Here is a 7,616-nt window from a genome sequence, read left to right on the forward strand (position 1 = left end):
TCGAAGTGTTCGTACGCTTCTCGACGACAGATTCGGTGACCGACGGATTGGTAGAGGCGGACCAATTCCGTGGCCTCCACGCTCTCCTGACCTCAACCCTCTCGACTTTCATTTATGGGGGCATTTGGAAGCTCTCGTCTACGCAACCCCGGTACCAAATGTAGAGACTCTTCGTGCTCGTATTGTGGACGGCTGTGATACAATACGCCATTCTCCAGGGCTGCATCAGCGCATCAGGGATTCCGTGCGACGGAGGGTGGATGCACGTATCCTCGCTAACGGAGGACGTTTTGAACATTTCCTGTAACAAAGTGTTTGAAGTCACGCTGGTACATTCTGTTGCTGCGTGTTTCCATTCCATGATTAATGTGATTTAAAGAGAAGTAATAAAATGAGCTCCAACATGGAAAGTAAGCGTTTCCGGACACATGTCCACATAACATATTATCTTTCTTTGTGTGTGAGGAGTGTTTCCTGAACGTTTGGCCGGACCTTTTTGTAACACCCTGTAGAAAGTCAACAAGTTGAAGATGAAGAGGAAAATTAAGAAATCCTTCAATCATGGTGGAACAAAATTTTTTCGAAAGAAATTTTTAATTTGAAATGTGGTACTCGCGCATGTGAGCCAGTCACGTCCGTCGATATCGTAGTCGTAGAATACAGATGTAGTTTTTTAAGTACGGAGGTGCGCGATGCGTTTCGGCTGACCGATGCTCGCGCCATCTTCAGGAATGGCGAACTGCCGGCAACGACAGTGCTGCGCCAGTTCGAGGAGGCGAAGCGCGCCAAGCTGTCGCAGTACTACAGCGAGCTGCAGCAACAACAGCAGCGCTTCCACAACCACAACCACAACCACCACAGCGCCGGCGACGGCAGGCACTCGGACGACGACGATGACGCGGCGTCGACGGCGCTCCGCCGGGACAACAGGCTCATCTCGGCCGCCAGGTACTGCCGCCTCACTGGCCGACCTCTCTCTTTCCTTTTTTATTGTAATTTATTGGCTTTTTACGAGGTGCATTCGAGTTCTAAGGCCTCCGACTTTTTTTCTCCGGACTGGAAAGAGATAGGAACATGCGCATTGTTTTAAAATGAGGCCGCGTTCATTGTCAATACGTCCCAGAGATGGCAGCACCGTGCGGCAGATGGAATTTTACCGCCAGCGGCGAGAATGAGAACTGTTCTGAAGACTTAAAATGGCGACGTTTTCCTTACTTGAACAGCGTGCAATCATTCGTTTTCTTAATTTGCGTGGTGTGAAACCAATTGAAATTCATCGACAGTTGAAGGAGACACGTGGTGACGGAGTTATGGATGTGTCGAAAGTTCGTTCGTGGGTGCGACAGTTTAATGAAGGCAGAACATCGTGTGACGACAAACCGAAACAACCTCGGGCTCGCAAAAGCCGGTCTGATGACACGATCGAGAAAGTGGGGAGAATTGTGTTGGGGGATCGCCGAATGACTGTTGAACAGATCGCCTCCAGAGTTGGCATTTCTGTGGGTTCTGTGCACACAATCCTGCACGACGACCTGAAAATGCGAAAAGTGTCATCCAGGTGGGTGCCACGAATGCTGACGGACGACCACACGGCTGCCTGTGTGGCACGTTGCCAAGCAATGTTGACGCGCAATGACAGCACGAATGGGACTTTGTTTTCGTCGGTTGTGACAATGGATGAGACGTGGATGCCATTTTTCAATCCAGAAACAGAGCGCCAGTCAGCTCCATGGAAGCACACAGATTCACCGCCACCAAAAAAATTTCGGGTAACAGCCAGTGCTGAAAAAATGATGGCGTCCATGTTCTGGGACAGCGAGGGCGTAATCCTTACCCATTGCGTTCCAAAGGGCACTACGGTAACAGGTGCATCCTACGAAAATGTTTTGAAGAACAAATTCCTTCCTGCACTGCAACAAAAACGTCCGGGAAGGGCTGCGAGTGTGCTGTTTCACCGAGACAACGCACCCGCACATCGAGCTAACGTTACGCAACAGTTTCTTCGTGATAACAACTTTGAAGTGATTCCTCATGCTCCCTACTCACCTGACCTGGCTCCTAGCGACTTTTGGCTTTTTCCAACAATGAAAGACACTCTCCGTGGCCGCACATTCACCAGCCATGCTGCTATTGCGTCAGCGATTTTCCAGTGGTCAAAACAGACTCGTAAAGAAGCCTTCGCCGCTGCCACGGAATCGTGGCGTCAGCGTTGTGAAAAATGTGTACGTCTGCAGGGCGATTACGTCGAGAAGTAGCGCCGGTTTCATCGATTTCGGGTTAGTAGTTAATTAGAAAATAAATCGGAGGCCTTAGAACTTAAATGCACCTCATATATTAAAAAACTAAAAACCCACGTAGATTGCGAAAAAAGCACCTAGTGTCAAGTGTTAACCCAGGTTTCGGCGTAGATAACTACACCTTCTTCAGAACAACAATAAAACCCACAAGTGCCTAAGAAGACCTTTGTCAATGATTAAAAGAACACCATAGCTGTACATTTGTAAACGAAAAATAAAAGGAAAACACAAACAGTGCATATGTACAAAGTCAAAACCACTTCTTTTAGATAAGCGAAATCACTATGGTTTGAGGGGGGCAGTTCACAAATGGTTTAATTCATACTTAAGTGGAAGATTGCAGAAAGTTGAAATAAGTTGTTCATGTAATGTTAAAACAACAGCTGATTCCTCAAACTGGGGGGGGGGGGGGGTGCTGGCTATCTAGTACGGGGTCCCACAGGGATCAGTCTTAGGTCCTTTACTGTCCTTGATATACATTAATGACTTACCATTCCACATTGATGAAGATGCAAAGTTAGTTCTTTTTGCTGATGATGCAAGTATAGTAATAACATCCAAAAACCAAGAACTAAGTGATGTAAATGATGTTTTTCACAAAATTATTAAGTGGTTCTCAGCAAACGGACCCTCTTTAAATTTGCATAAAACACAGTATATACAGTTCCGTACAGTAAATGGCACAACTCCAGTAATAAATATAGACTTTGAACAGAAGTCTGTAGCAATGGTAGAATTTTCAAAATTTTTAGGTGTGTCCATTGATGAGAGGTTAAACTGGAAGCAACACATCGATGGTCTGCTGAAACGTCTGAGTTCAGCTACGTATGCTATTAGGGTTATTGCAAATTTTACTGATAAGAATCTCAGTAACTTAGCTTACTATGCCTACTTTCATTCACTGCTTTCGTATGGCATCATATTCTGGGGTAATTCAGCGTTGAGTAGAAAAGTATTCATTACTCAAGAACGTGTAATCAGAATAATTGCTGGAGCCCACCCACGGTCATCCTGCAGACATCTATTTAAGGATCTAGGGATCCTCACAGTAACCACACAGTTTATATATTCACTTATGAAATTTGTTGTTAATAATCCAACCCAGTTCAAAAGTAATAGCAGTGTGCATAGCTATAACACCAGGAGAAAGGATGATCTTCACTATGCAGTGTTAAATCTGACTTTGGCAGAGAAAGGAGTAAATTATGCTTGCCACAAAAGTCTTTGGTCACCTACCAAACAGCATCAAAAGCCTGATAGATAGCCAACAAACATTTAAAAATAAATTGAAAGAATTTCTAGATGACCATTCCTTCTACTCATTGGCTGAATTTTTAGATGTAAATTAAGGGAAAAAAAACAACTTAAACATTAGTGTCATGCAATATTTTGTGTAATGTAATATCTTGTACAGACATCTTTTATTAACCTGACACATCACTACGAAGTGTCGTATTCGTGATCTATGGAACAAGTATTAATCTAATCTAATCTCAACTTAATAGTGTACGCTCCACCTCACACCGGCCTATGTTCGATGGGCCATGACCCGCCATAAACTGCAGCTACAAACGGTCGCTCACTTAAAACCCCGACCCGCTATCTGTGCACATGCGCAAGACAAGGGAAGTTACTTGAATGCGCATGCGCATACGAATACGAGAAAGTTTATACATGGGTCGTGGCTAAATAGCCCTTATATTCCTAACTGTGGATCAACGTATATAAAAAAAATGCAATGGATAGAACAAGAGACGAGCTAAATAGGAGATGAAACCTAAAAATAACCGCACACTGTTGCTTATGCTTGTAAAAAAACTTATATATAAAGCTACCTATGACGATGTAGATGAAGATGAAATGGGAGATATGATACTGCGTGAAGAGTTTGACAGAGCACTGAAAGACCTGAGTCGAAACAAGGCCCCGGGAGTAGACAACATTCCATTAGAACTACTGACGGCCGTGGGAGAGCCAGTCCTGACAAAACTCTACCATCTGGTGAGGAAGGTGTATGAGACAGGCGAAATACCCTCAGACTTCAAGAAGAATATAATAATTCCAATCCCAAAGAAAGCAGGTGTCGACAGATGTGAAAATTACCGAACAATCAGTTTAATAAGCCACAGCTGCAAAATACTAACGCGAATTCTTTACAGACGAATGGAAAAACTAGTAGAAGCCGACCTCGAGGAAGATCAGTTCGGATTCCGTAGAAATATTGGAACACGTGAGGCAATACTGACCCTACAACGTATCTTAGAAGCTAGATTAAGGAAAGGCAAACCTATGTTTCTAGCATTTGTAGACTTAGAGAAAGCGTTTGACACTGTTGACTGGAATATTCTCTTTCAAATTCTGAAAGTGGCAGGGGTAAAATTTAGGGAGCGAAAGGCTATTTAAAATTTGTACAGGAACCAGATAGCAGTTATAAGAGTCGAGGGGCATGAAAGGGAAGCAGTGGTTGGGAAGGGAATGAGACGGGGTTGTAGCCTTTCCCCGATTTTATTCAATCTGTATATTGAGCAAGCAGTGAAGGAAACAAAAGAAAAATGCGGAGTAGGTATTAAAATCCATTGAGAAGAAATAAAAACTTTGAGGTTTGCCGATGACATTGTAATTCTGTCAGAGACAGCAAAGGACTTGGAAGAGCAGTTGAACGGTATGGACAGTGTCTTGAAGGGAGGATATAAGATGAACATCAACAAAAGCAAAACGAGGATAATGGAATGCAGCCGAATTAAGTCGGGTGATGCTGAGGGAATTAGATTAGGAAATGAGACACTCACAGTAGTAAAGGAGTTTTGCTATTTGGGGAGCAAAATAACTGATGATGGTCGAAGTAGAGAGGATATAAAATGTAGACTGGCAATGGCAAGGAAAGCGTTTCCGAAGAAGAGAAATTTGTTAACATCGAGTATTGATTTAAGTGTCAGGAAGTCGTTTCTGAAAGTATTTGTATGGAGTGTAGCCATGTATGGATGTGAAACATGGACGATAAATACGACAAGAAGAGAATAGAGGCTTTCGAAATGGGGTGCTACAGAAGAATGCTGAAGGTTAGATGGGTAGATCACATAACTAATGAGGAGGTACTGAATAGGATTGGGGAGAAGAGGAGTTTGTGGCACAACTCGACTAGAAGAAGGGACCGGTTAGCAGGACATGTTCTGAGGCCCCATTTAGTATTGGAGGGCAGCGTGGAGGGTAAAAATCGTAGTGGGAGACCAAGAGATGAATACACTAAGCAGATTCAGAAGGATGTAGGCTGCAGTAGGTACTGGGAGATGAAGAAGCTCGCACAGGATAGAGTAGCATGGGGAGCTGCATCAAACCAGTCTCAGGACTGAAGACCACAACAACGACAACCTATGACAACAGGAGAAACTCTTAATAACTATACCTAAAGCCAATAGTTAGCCTGGGGGGGGGGGGCGGTACAGGGGGGAAGTAATCTAAAGACGTCGTGGTAATAAAGATGTAGGGATAAAACGTGAGGTGTTCAATGAGCTAAAATCACCTTCATCGTAAAAGGAAAATGAGGATAAAAAGAAAGAAGATGAACAGCTTGACAAACCGCGCTCGCCAATCAGCGCACGCATGTGATAAACCCCAGATCATCAGATTTGCAGGTGTGAAGAACAAAGTAAAGGCGCGAAAGCTTCAAAAAATTTTGTATTTGTTAGTAGGAGTTGGTCGTTAAGGATACTGTCTTTAACATGTTGCAGATGCTTAAAAAATCTGCATTTCCTCGAAAACATCCAGTTTTAAGCCCTTAACCTCGGCATCAAGTAACTCGATATTATCTGGGGAGCCCGGCGAATGAGCCTTTTGCACAAGGTGTTCCGCATAAGTAGAGTCCTTAGTAACGTCACCGCTTCTAGTAGGAATATGCTGTTTATACCTGAGACCCAGAGCTCGCCCCGTTTGCCCGATGTAAAATTTTGAACAATCCCCGCATGTAATTTTGTATACTCCTGATTCGGAAAGTTTATCGCTCTTACTCTACAAGAAGTGAATTAAATTCCTGTGTAAACTATTATTAGTATAGGCGACTCTGAAATTATGGGCTCTGAGTAAACACGCCAATTTGTGACTTATATTGCGCATGTAACTTGTATTGCGTAGATATCGTTGCCACTTGTCATCTAAGGCTAGGCGCAAATTGAGAAGCGTATAGGACGTGTGACGTGACACGAGACTACAGCGCGACACGCACGCGCCGCACGGGTCGCGCGGTTCCAGCGCATATTGCGACGCGTACACCGTACTTCGCACGCGCCGAATGGAGACGCTCTGCGCTGACTGAACCGAAGCGCGCGAAACCTCTTATCTTTCTCAAACGATTTTACAGAAACTACTCTCTGAAAATAAATGATTTTTGCCTTACTTGTAGCGTTATATGTCAGCTTCGTGCCCATCACCTCGCTAATGACCATTCTTATTGTGATGTACATATTTTAATAAGACACTACGCAAAATTCAAAAAGTTTGCAACGAAAATTAGGGGTCGCTAAGATCTTGCGTTTGGTGCGTATTACACCATACGTTGCTGCGTATGAACTTTAGCTAACATGCTGAATTTTTGTTTAGACTTGGGAGGAGCTCTCTATCTGCCTCCGATCTCGAGAAAATGGATCCCATGTAGCGCGCTCACTTCCGATATCACGCCAGCGAGAATGAAATACTCGCGCCATCTCTCATGTTTCCTAAACCGCTCGAGACATCGAAACGAAAGTTTGGCGAATGATAGCACACAAGGAGGAGAGTGTTTTGCCAATTATTAAACACACGGAACTTTCTTATCTGTGGCGATATATCACTACTTATACTTCTTTTTTTATTTATTTCACTCCAGTGACTAATTTTTTAAGAGTTATCGACAGCTAGCGAAACAAGAGCTTCCTAGTACGAAAATAAATATGAAATTTCTTCTTTTATGTTACTGCAAACCGATACTATGAGGTTTTTCGTAAGCTATTGAGCTCTGTAATTGTCAATTACTTGTTTAATGAGGCCCTACGTTTCGGAATTCTGTCTGAATAGCTGCTGTGAGATGAGTTTGGCAAATTACACTGTGACAAAGGAAGTACAATTAAACCAGTCACCAAGAGAAATGTGGCCTTTACTCATAAATGGTGATGCTTCTTCGAATGCGAAAAGGTTAACATCTCACACAAAAACAGATTGGCAATTCTGTTGGAATTTTGGTGGAATCCCCGTAACCCATCGTATTTTTAACACTGAGCGACCGGAATGGAAACTTACCAAAGGATTTTATTCCTTCTCTTGATCTGAGCAGTATTAATATAATGACGA

This window comes from Schistocerca serialis, chromosome 11 (assembly GCF_023864345.2).
Source record: "Schistocerca serialis cubense isolate TAMUIC-IGC-003099 chromosome 11, iqSchSeri2.2, whole genome shotgun sequence".
In the NCBI taxonomy this organism is placed as follows: Eukaryota; Metazoa; Arthropoda; class Insecta; order Orthoptera; family Acrididae; genus Schistocerca; species Schistocerca serialis.